General features: G+C 36.1%; 1 pseudogene; it reads left to right on the top strand.

Moving 5' to 3' along the window:
• Positions 1-680: 680 nt before the first annotated feature.
• The window catches only part of LOC132542120 (probable dimethyladenosine transferase), a 55172-nt pseudogene continuing 43561 nt past the window's right edge, over positions 681-12291 (top strand).

Genomic DNA, 12291 nt, shown 5'->3' with positions numbered 1-12291 from the left:
TTGGTCAACAATATTTTTGGCTTTGTATGTTAACTCTCTTTTCAGCCACCAGGTTCCAGATGCCAGCATGATGCCGACCAGACTTCCCTGGACAGACAACCACTCCAATGAGTCCTGGAGCTCCGCTTATCCAGATCTCCACCCTAGTAGGGAAAGAGGCAGACTGGGAGTATGCATTGGCCAATCAATACCCATGTTCAGTGGGGAAGTAATTACAGAAGTCAGACCTTCCACCTTCTGCATCCCACAATGACCTTGGGTCCATACTCCCAGAGTGATAAAGAATAGGAAAGCTATCAGGGAAGGAGATGGGATAAGGAGATCTGGTGGTGGGAAGTGCATGGAGTTGTACCCCTCTTATCCTATGGTTTTGTTAATATCTCCTTTTTTAACCAAATAAAAATAAAATAAAAAAATAAGATACTGAATAGGCTAAAGGGAAAATCAGAATTGTAAGGGGCTGTACAGTGAACTAAGACATAGACATTTAAAGTCTGCATTCACCTCTGAAAAGAGATAATGGGATTAGGTGATATAGGTACAATGTGAAAGACACCCTTATAAAAATTTTGCATGTTAATTATCTTTCACAAAAGGAAACACTATTTTTTGTAAATGTATGAGCCAAAAGTCAGAATGAAGTAGAGCTGGTTTAGTGAAGAGATTATGAACGAAACCTCATGACTCTGAAAGAGAACAGGCTCAATGAGATGAACCATGATGATATTCATAAAACTTATGCAGATGGGCTGGTAAAATAGCTCAGTTTTAAATAAAATATAAGTATAATAGCTAGTGTATCTATTTTGTCAGTTTGCCACCCATGTTTGAGCCCAGCCTCCATCTCACTGATGGAAGCTTTGGTGCCATGGTTTCTCCTCTTTCTTGTTCTCCCTCTATTTTAAGAATCCAGATCAACCGGTGGGGTTTACAGTTGACAATATTTATATACCTTTCCCATATATGGGAGCTACTCTCTTCCCTGATACAGCTTTCTAATCCTTTTCCCAACTATGACACCATCTCCCCAGACAATAATCTGGATCCACCTGCATATTAGATGTCGGGCTCAGGCAAAAACTAGTAAAGTCATGGGCCCCTTGGAATATACCTAAAACAGACCTACTAGCTTTTTCCAAAACAGAGACCCCCAAATCTTCATCTGCAATATTCTTATCTTTAGGTTCATGATTAGTCAACAATTTGTTTGGCTTTATATCTTAACTCTTCTTCAGCCACCAGGTTCCAGATGATACCATAATTCCAACCTGATTTCCTTGGGCAGAGGATCCCACCATGTGTCTTAGAGCCCCACCTCCCCAGATCCCTGCCCCACTAGGGAAACAGAGAGACAGACTGGGATTATGGGTCCACCTGCCAATGCCCATGTTCAGTGGAGAAGCAGTTACAGAAGCCAGACTTTCCACCTTCTGCATCCCACAATGATTCTGGGTCCATACTCCCAGAGGGATAAAGAATAGGGAAGCTATCAAGGGAGGGGACTAGAAATGGAGTTCCTTTTTTAAAATATTTATTTATTCCCTTTTGTTGCCCTTGTTGTTTTATTGTTGTAGTTATTATTGTTGTCATCATTGTTGGATAGGACAGAAATAAATAAAGGAGGGGAACACGGAGAAGGGGAAAGAAAGACACCTGCAGACCTGTTTAACCACTTGTGAAGTGACTCCCCTGCAGGTGGGGAGCCAGCGGCCCGAACTGGGATCCTTATGCTAGTCCTTGCACTTTGTGCCACTAGTGCTTAACCCACCGTGCTACCGCCTGACTCCTGGATATAGAATTCTGCGGTGAGCAATGTTTGGGAATGTACCCCTCTTATCCTATGGTTTTGGCAATGTTTCCATTTTATAAACAAAAAAAAATTAAAAAGGAAAAAAGAAAGAGGAAAAAAAAAAACTCATCCTAGAACAATGAGATCCCAGCAGAGGCAACAACAACAACAAAATTCTGGGAAATAGTTCACTTGGATAGTGCACCTGCTTTGCTAAATGAGCTACCTAGATTTGAACCTAATGTCTACCACATTAGAAGTTTTGGTGCTGTAGTGTTTGTTCCTCTCTGTGTATCTGAAAAAATAAGGAATAAAAAACAAATAAGTAGAAGATATGCAGAAAAGCAATCATCCTGTGACATCCAAAAAAAGTTCCATTTTCAGAATAGTTTAAAGAGGAAATGGACAGATAATACTGAGTAAAAAGATACAGTCTATCAGTTCATTACATTGCCAAAATCCGGAGATAAATATTTTCACTTCCCCTCGCACAATGTATAAAGTCTCCATATTATTTGTATTGGGATATATCCAATATTTGTATTGGGATATTTCCTCAGGTTTAAGTTCCCAGTGTGACTCTTGGATAAACACAAGATATATGTCAGTTTATTTTCATTCAGTGTTTCCTAAATTTATGTACTTTATCTCTTCTGCTAGAATATATGGGGTATTATATGTACTTAGAGCAGTGCCTAGGGCAGGCAAGTAGTGACCAAGTTTCTTTTTTTCTTTTTACTAAAAACATTAATGTTGTTTTCATTCATTTCCTATGCCCTAATACTGATGATTAAATTGTATCTGCTACACTAAAGTGGAGAAAATTGTGTTTGTGGTGAATATGGTGTGAAAACACCTATTATAGGGAGATGAGAAACTGTATACACATGGGGATTGGGTCGGGCAGTAGCCAGTGGGATAAGCGTACATGGCACAAAGTGCATGGACCTGCATATGGATCCCGTTTCAAGACCCCAGCTCCCCACCTGCAGGGGAGTCACTTCACAAGCGGTGAAGCAGGTCTGCAGGTGTCTATCTTTCTCTCCCCCTCTCTGTCTTCCCATCCTCTCTCCATTTCTCTCTGTCCTATCCAACAACAAGGGCATCAATAACAACAACAATAATAACCACAACAATGATAAAAAAAAAAAAAAGGGCAACAAAAGGGGAAAAAACAGCCCCCAGGAGCAGTGGATTCATAGTGCAGGCACCGAGCCCCAGCAATAACCCTGGTGGCAAAAAGATAAAAGAAACTGTACACATGTACACATGACATAACTTGTAAATTATCACTTCTCCAATAAAGTGAGCTTAAATATACATATGTTTATATACATAAATATATGTATATATTTACATGTACATATATACAGAGATATACATCTTTTTATTACAATGACGGAAGCTGAAGTACCATAGTAGCCTATTGCTGGCATGTTTCAAGTCTCCCAGCCCAATTACTTTATCCTTATTTATTTATTTATTTACGCATCTTTCAACAATCTATATTTGCGATTCACTTCAGCTACTAATTGGTAAAGAGAAGCCTCTGGCAATGCTTATAAAGCATACAAACAAATAATAAACCAGCTGTTCTAATTCCTTATAATGATGTAAAGTTTAGACAAGTGTATTAGTATTTGTATCTACAGAAATTAGAAGCCTGTTCACTTAATGGAAAAAGAAACACAGAAATGACATACTGGTTTTCTTCAAATAAGAATTTCTAAGTTTGTTAATTGTTTCTCTTTCAGATATGAACAATGAAAGAGTGTTAATTTTTTTTTTTTAATTTTGTACTGTGCCAAATCAAATTTGCTTAGGCACTAGTTCCAATTCTCAATCTAATGCTGTTAATTTTAGCTTGGAAGTGTCTCCTGACCAGTAGGTGGAGTAAAGACAGTAGCAGTCAGGAACAACAAGCTCATTTGAGATAGAGAGAACATTCAGTAGAGCTACCATTGACTTATGATATCTTAGAAAAATAACATTTTCATAGGACCATTTAATATTTACTATGAATAATTCAAATGGAGTGCTAGGGAAAACTCAAACTAGGTATAGGAAATTTTAAGTAAGATACATAAAATTATGTGAACAAATTATTCAAGAAGAAATATGATTAGAACCAAAAGAGTTTAGCCTAAGTATAATATAGTATATTAGTCTAAATATGAGAGCCACACTTTCTTGAATATCATAAAATATCACTAATTGCCTGCCCCAGGCTCTGCTCTAAGTACATATAATACCATATATATTCTAGCAGAAGAGATAAAGTACATAAATTTAGGAAACACTGAATGTAAATAAACTGACTTGAGTTTAGCCAAGAGTCACACTGGGGAACTTAAACTTGAGGAATATCCCAGTACAAATATTGGGCTTCTAGTGTGGAGACTTTATACACTGTGTGAGGGGAAGTGACAATATCTATCTCCGGATTTTGGCAATGTAATGAACTGATAGACTATGTCATTTTACTCAGTGTTATATCTAAGTCTTAGGTTAGTTACTTACTCCTTCTGTTTTTCACTTTTCTCATCTATAAAAATCAGAATATTAATATTCTCCCTACAATAGGACTGAAATGAATATGCATGAAATAACAAAAAAATGAAGCATAGTAGTTTGTAAACACTTTTGAAAATAATTATTTCATATAGATACAACACATATAATTTCCAGGATAAACTAGTTAGTTTTTCTTGCTCAGTTCTCAAACATTGTAAAGTAGTATAACTATTCATATTAATATTCACAAATGGTTATCAGAAAGGATGATGACCACAGAATTTTGATATAATTTTAAATCACCTATATTATTCATAATAATTTAGAAATTATAAATATTTTCAAGAAAAGATACCTTGTTAACTTCATCATAATAAATTCATATGTATAATATGAATATGATGGAATATATACAACACATATTTAATATATTTTCAGAAATTATTGGTAATCTGGGAAAATAAATATGATATAGGTTAGAGATGAATCCAGTTGGGTAGACAATTTTAAGTATTTAACTATGTAAACTTTTTTGTACAACAAATTGAGAAAAGTTCATTGAGGAATATATGATTACGTGGGCAGTGCATTAAGGATAGAAAGTTTATATTTGGGGGCCAGGTGGTGGCACACCTGGTAAAGTGCACATACGATGGTGTGCAAGGACCCAGGTTCAAGCCCCTGGCCCCCACCTGCTGGGGTAAAGCTTTTCAAGTAGTGAAGCAGGGCTGCAGGTGACTCTCTATCTCTCCACCTCTCCTCTCAATATCTCTGTCTCTATCCAATAATAAATAAAAATTAAAAAAAACCATTTTAAAAAATAAAAAGTCTGTATTTTTATTTGTTTCACTGTACTTTACTATATACCAAATTCTCAGTGAGAATTTTATATATTAAAAATGACAGACAAGTTCTGAGGAGACTGTAGGGAGGCTGGGTGGTGGCATACCTGGTTGAAGGTATATGTTACAATGTGCAAGGGTCCCAGGTTCAAGCCCTTGGTCCCAACCTGCAGGAGAAGCTTCATGATTGGTGAAGCAATGCTGCAGGTGTCTCACTGTCTCTCTCTCTCTCTCTCCCTATTTTCCTTTTCACTCTCAATTTCTCTCTGTCTCTACTCTGTAAATAAAGAAATAAAGTATTGAAAAAGAAAGAAAGACTGTAAGGAAATAGGAACCCGTCTACACTATCAGCCAGTATATAAATTCTTCCTGCTTCTATTAAAAAAAAAAAAAACAGCCTGGAGATTCCTCATAACATTGGAAATAGCTTCACCATGTGATCCAATGACTCCTCCTTTTGGAATATATCCAAAGCAGAGAAATCATCTATGTACATATGTTCATAGCAACACAATTTATAATAACCAAAATGTGGAAACATTCCAAATATCCAACAACAGATAAATTTAGGAAGTTGTGGTAAACATACACAATGGAATACTACTCAGTTATAAGAAATGATAAAATTAATTTTTCTTGATCTTGAAGTAATCATATAAAATGAGATAATACCTAATGACCTTATCATAGATGAAATTAAAAGGGAAAATGCAGGGTGAGACTTAAGATTAGCTATGGTTTATCCAAGCAGATTCAAAGATTCTAAAGTAGGGAGGGGAGAAGGACCAAAAGGAACTTGGAAACCCAGTGCACTTTGGTTGAGGAAGTTGTCAGCTGGGTAGTGGGTGTGGGTTGAAATTGTAAAAGAGAAGAAAAGCAGCATGGGAATAAATTATAATAACTTATGATAACATATTATTTTGAGTTATTATACTTTTAATATTTGAGGCATTCAAAATAATAATACATCTGCAATGGTTGACAAATATATATATTAAAGAGGTGGGGGAGACAGCATAATAGTACACAAATAGACTTTCATGCCTGAGGTTTTGAAGTCCCAGGTTCAATCCCCCTGTACCATCATAAGCCAGAGCTGACTAGTGCTTTGGTTAAAAAAAAAAAAAGATACATATTAAATGTTTTTAAATTCATTTTAAAAAAGGAAGATGTGAGTAAGGAATAGAGATAAATGGGAATTTAAAACACTCTTCCTGTTAATTTTTTGCCACCAGGGTTATCTCTTGAACTCAGTGTTTGCACTTCCCAGTTCCCAGTAGCCATATATTTTCCTGTATGTTTCTTCTGATAAAGAGTGAGAGACAAAGAGAAGTATTGAGGAAGGAAAAGATTGGTACAGGGATTTCGGTCGGTAGCACAGCGGGTTAAGCGCAGGTGGTGCGAAGCGCAAGGACCAGCGTGTCCAGTTTGAGCCCCAGGCTCCCCACCTGCAGGGGAGTCACTTCACAGGAGGTGAAGCAGGTCTGTAGGTGTGTATCTTTCTCTCCCCCTCTCTGTCTTCCCCTCCTCTCTCCATTTCTCTCTGCCCTATCTAACAATGACGACATCAATAGCAACAACAATAACTACAAGAACAATAAAAAAACAAGGGCAACAGAAGGAAAAATAAATAAACAAATAAATAAATACATATATAAAAAAGAAAAGATTAGTACAGAGGCAAAGAGGAAAGACACCAGCAGTACCATTTGCACTGCTCATCAAGTTTCCTCCCCTGCAAAAATTGGGGTTCTCAAAACATGATAACATGTGTGCTCTACCAGGTGAATCACTAACAATCCTCATCATTTCTACTTTTAATAGTAAAGAAAATAATTATCAACAAACTTACTAACATAGTCAAAGTCTCAAAATGTAGTAGCATCTGAAGTCAAATTATGGGCTAAGTTGATCAACTTTGAATGCCCATACCAATAATAATGTTCCATGAAATATCTAAAATGATTGCAAGTCACCATCTATCAATATATAAAGTCAGTATTTTTCAGGAATTTTCTACAAATCTGCATAAGCCCTTATTTCTTGGTCTTTCATTTTTGAGCTAGATCTCATTTTACATGTGTTGTTACTTTGGATTTCTTTTTCCTTCAGTAAATGTTAACTCCATTCTTTGCCAACACCTCTGCCAGCATTTTATTTAATTTATTTATTTTTCTTTTTAAAATTTATTTATTAATGAGAAATATAGGAGAAAATAGAAAGAACCAGACATCACTCTGGCACATGTGCTGCTGGGGATCAAACTCAGGACCCCAGGCTTGAGAGTCCAAAGCTTTATCACCGCACCACCTCCCTTACCACATTATATAGATAGATAGATAGATAGATAGATAGATAGATAGATATAGATAGATAGACAGATACACAGTTTTTGAAAGAAATTTTCTATGTATTATAAAGTACAATTTTTTTGTCAATGAAATTAACATATTTGGGGACAGTTTGCTTAATATAAAAACAAATGCACAATATCGTCTTTTCCTTACTCTCAAATTAGTCATTGCTTGAAGAGGCATATTCAAAAATATTTTGCTGACTGTCCCAATAGATGGGCACATGTTAGTTGAATAATGGTAAATAATATTATACATATATATAGCTTGTCATACTACTATCTAATGTCATGATACTTCTGTATATTTAGACAGTATATGTGTCAGGGTGATGTGTTTAGTGTTTATATAATAATATGTAAAGCAGAAGTGTTTCCTTAAACATTTTTTATGAAGAAAGATTATAGTTAGTTGAAATTCAAAATCTAGAGAGTTGGTAATATTAAGCTATTTAAATAGAACTTTTTAAAAATGTATGATTCATATAAGCATAGGATATATAAATGGAATTTCTTAAATAGCTGATTCTTATAAATAAGACATAAATAATTTGAAAAAAACACACATCAATTATTTATTAAAAGGAAAATGAAAAATACCCTATTTCTTCAATTCTAATTGTTGAATAACTTTGTGAGGTCAATTTTCTGAATGTAATGCTCAAGTTTTATTGTATATATACTGAAATATTTAAGATACTTCACCACATATAAAATAAATATTAACAGTGCCAGGTGGTGGCACACCTGGTTGAGCACACATGTTACAATGCACAAAGTCCTTGGTCCCCACCTGCAGGGGGAAAAGCTTTGTGAGTGGTGAAACAATGCTGCAGGTGTCTTTCTTTCTCATTCCATTCCCTCTTGATTTCTGACAGTCTTTATCCAATAAATGAAGATAACAATTTTCTTTAAAATCAACAATGAGATTAAATATCAGCTAGTTCCTTTCACCTAGCAAGATTATATAGAAGGTATAATAAGTGCCTATTGTCATAAGTTAGATAAATAAGCTTAGAGAACAATCTTATAATGAGCATTTATAACTTGATAGCATTGGAAGAATTAGGCTAGAAAAAACTAGAAAAAAAATATAGAACTATTCCAGGAAATTTGAATGAAGCCAAACAAGTGTAGCTTCTACATGCTTGAAATAACATAGTCAGAACTTGGGGAGCACCATTGTGCTGTTACTATGCGTCCAGGAGTGATGTGTTAGGTGCAGGGTGACTATATTCACATGTGCAGTGAGTAAAAGAATATGATTTTGGTTCTCCTTTACATTCCAGGTTGGTGAGCTCTCTGCTAGTCTGGATGATGACCAAATGCAGTAAAAATGGAATTAAACATGATTTGAACAATTCCAGAACTCAAGTTCAACATGAGGTACAGGCAGCTCTTTTTGGAAAAAAAATAAATAAATAAAAGAAAAAACAAACTTCTCATTGCTAAAAATATTATGAATAAGTCCACTTTAAGACCAACTGATGCAGTGCTAGAAGTTGGGCTTGTAACTAACTCACTGTAAAGCTAGTAAAAATTGCAAAACCTTGACCCAAGACGAGTTGCTGAACTTGACAAAATAATTCAGGATATATCTCTGGCCAGCAAATTTCAAGTAATGGTGGGTGATATTTTGAAAACAGATTTACCATTTTTGACGCTTGTGTGAGAAACGTGCTTTATTGGATTTTGTCTCCTTTTGTCTTCAAGCTGTTGCTGCACTGATCTTTTTCTTTTTCTTTTTTCAGATGTGCTACATTTCGATTTCAAAGTGAATTTACTCACCAGCTGGTTGCAAAATCTGGAGGTAAGTTAAATTCCAAATTCTCAATTCCCAAATTCACAGTGGTCAGCACATATGGGCTATCTAATGAAAGTTGGAAAGAACTTCAGACCCTCATCCGAGGTGGAATCTAGTGCTGCAAAAACAGAATCCAAGTTTTCAGGAGTGTGATATCTTATTGGGAATCATTTTTGATAGGAAGCACAAGGCACTATCTGATGCATTTAAGCAAAAGTCAGGGCAAAAGCTATTGGGAAGGGGGACAGGCGATAGCGCAGTGGTTTAAACGCACCTGGCGGACCACAGGGACCGCAGAAGCATCCTGGTTGGAGCCACCGTCTACCCACCTGCAGGGGAGTCGCTTCACAGGTGGTGAAGCAGGTATGCAGGTGTGTATCTTTCTCCCCCCCCCTCTGTCTTCCCCTCCTCTCTCCATTTCTCTCTGTCCTATCCAACAACGAACGATAGCAACATCAACAACAACAATAATAACCACAACAAGGCTACAACAGCAAGGGCAACAATAGGGGGGAAAATGGCCTCCAGTAGCAGTGGATTCATGGTGCAGGCACTGAGCCCCAGAAATGACCCTGGAGGGAGAAATAAAAAAGCTATTGGGAAAAAAAAACAGAATTCACTAGCACATAATACTATCATACCAGAAGATTTCAGTTGAGCAGTTAAAATACAGAAAATCCTTACCAGTACAGGTTTTAGTACAAGTGGGATCCTTCCATGGATATAGTGATGACTTCATCAGATTATTACATGGGTTCAGTGCAGAAGGTATTCATTGTTCTTAGGTATCTGAGAAAAAAAATTCAAACTGAAGAAAGGAAACTTGGAATGGGATATTTTTAATGATTTGAGATGAATATGCTTATTCTTCTCTAGGATACTATGCACTTAACTTTTTTTTTAATTCAATGATAACTGTCACCATTTATTACTACTTATCAACATTTATTATTGTCGGAGTCTATAACAACTAGTAAATTATTTTTTTTAATTTTTATTTTTTGTATTAGTGATTTAAAAGTGATCAACAAGATTATGGGATAAGAGGGGTGCAATTCCATACAATTCCCACCACAGTTTCATATACCCTCCCCTCCGTTGGAAGGGCCCCTACTATTTATCCTTCTGGGAGTATAGACCAAAGATCTTTATGGGGTGCAGAAGGTGGGGTGGGGGTCTGGTTTCTGTAATTGTTTCTCCACTGGACATAGGTATTGAAAGATTGGTCCAAACTCCTACCCTGTTCCTATCTTTCCCTAATGGGGTTGGACTCGGGAGGTGGGGTTCTAGAACACCTTGGTGAGGTCATCTGCCTAGGGAAGTCAGATTGGCTTCAGGGTAGCATCTGCAACTTGGTGACTGAAAAGCATTAAGATAGAAAGCAAAAAAAAAAAAAAAAAGCTTAATAATCAGGAACCTAAAGCTAAGGGTATAGCAGATGAGATTTGGGGTCTTCATGTTGGAAGAAGCTAGGAAGTCTATTTTAGGTGTATTCTACGGGGCCCATGACTTTACTAATTCTGAGTTCCCAAGGGCTTTTTTCTTTTTCATTTATTTCAATATTTAACATAGAGCAAGGTTGTGTAGTGGTGTGTGTATGTGTGTGTGTTCTCTAAGTAGGCAAAACATGCTAAATTTAGTCACATGTTCCCTATGCCATTTTTCTTATCATTTATATTCACAACAAAATGTTTCTTAATCTGTAAAAATAGTATTAAAAGTTTTAATCTAATAACACAAATGACCTATTTTGTAGTACCATTTTACGCACAAGTGAGTAAAACTTGCTATTTCTTTCTTTCTATCTGTGACAGGTACTATGGTGAAACTGTAGCTGCTCCAATTATCCAAATAAATGAGGAATTATGGATATTGCCTCAAAAAAAGTACCCATTCCTTAAAAGAAATTATATTGGTTCATGATTTTATATTTGACATTGTGATATTCAATTGATAATCTCCCATTTTAATCTCTTTGTAAATAGGATCTTCTGTGGTATTGCTGTTCCTTACCTGGAGGCTTCTGATATAATAATTTAGTGTGTATGTCACATGGTATGTATACATACAGTTTTACAAGGAAAAAACAAAGAGAAATTTAAAGGCTATGCAGTAAGAACAGTACTGGAACCTTTTGAGTGGCAATATGCCTATGTTGGCTAAACAAAACAGAGGTATACAGATGGAATGATTGTAATTAATCAAACTAGAGATATACAAGGTATGGGGGCTGAGGAGTGGAGCACCAGTGAGGCAGACATATTATCAAATACAAGGACCTGGGTTTGAGCCCCTACTCCCTGCCTGCATGGAGAACACTTCACAAAAGGTGAAGCAGGTCTGAAAATGTCTATCTTTCTCTTCCTCTCTCTCCCTTTTCAATGTCTCTCAATCCTATCCAATTAAAAAAAAGAAAAAATGGCCATTAGGTGTGATGGATTCATAGTTCTGGCATCGAGCCCTAGTGATAACCCTGGTGGAAATAAAAAATAAATAAAATAGTATTTAAAAATGTAAAAAAAAAGGAAGAAAAAGAAAGGTACAAGTTACAGATTTGTAGGACATTGGAGAATAAAAATGGAAAGTTAGGAGTCTGCTTTTGCCTAATGAGAAGTGCAGGTGTCTTGGATTAGAGCAAAAGCAGAGACACATTTAAGATTTATTTAGCTTGAGTAACTGGGTGACTTTCAGAGTAATTCCAGCAATGGGCAAGCTGAGGTAGATTGACGAAAAAGGTATGTACATATCCCTCTACTTATATTTATTTACATATGTATCACATGTACTAATTTGTGTTATAATCAGTATCAAGTAGATACAATTGGGCATGAAACTTGACAAATGATTTAAATACCTTAAATGTTTATAAAACATTTTTGGAGGAATACAAAAGAGACCACCTGGGACCGCAACAAGGCAGGACTAGAACGACTTCAGGAACCCACCTCTTGTTAGTTCTCTGTCCCCTGGTGTCAGAACAGGACCTCCC

The sequence above is a fragment of the Erinaceus europaeus genome, chromosome 12 (assembly GCF_950295315.1).
Source record: "Erinaceus europaeus chromosome 12, mEriEur2.1, whole genome shotgun sequence".
Classification (NCBI taxonomy): domain Eukaryota; kingdom Metazoa; phylum Chordata; class Mammalia; order Eulipotyphla; family Erinaceidae; genus Erinaceus; species Erinaceus europaeus.
The sequence above is the reverse complement of the archived record's forward strand: the minus strand, read 5'-3'. Positions and strand labels throughout refer to the sequence as shown.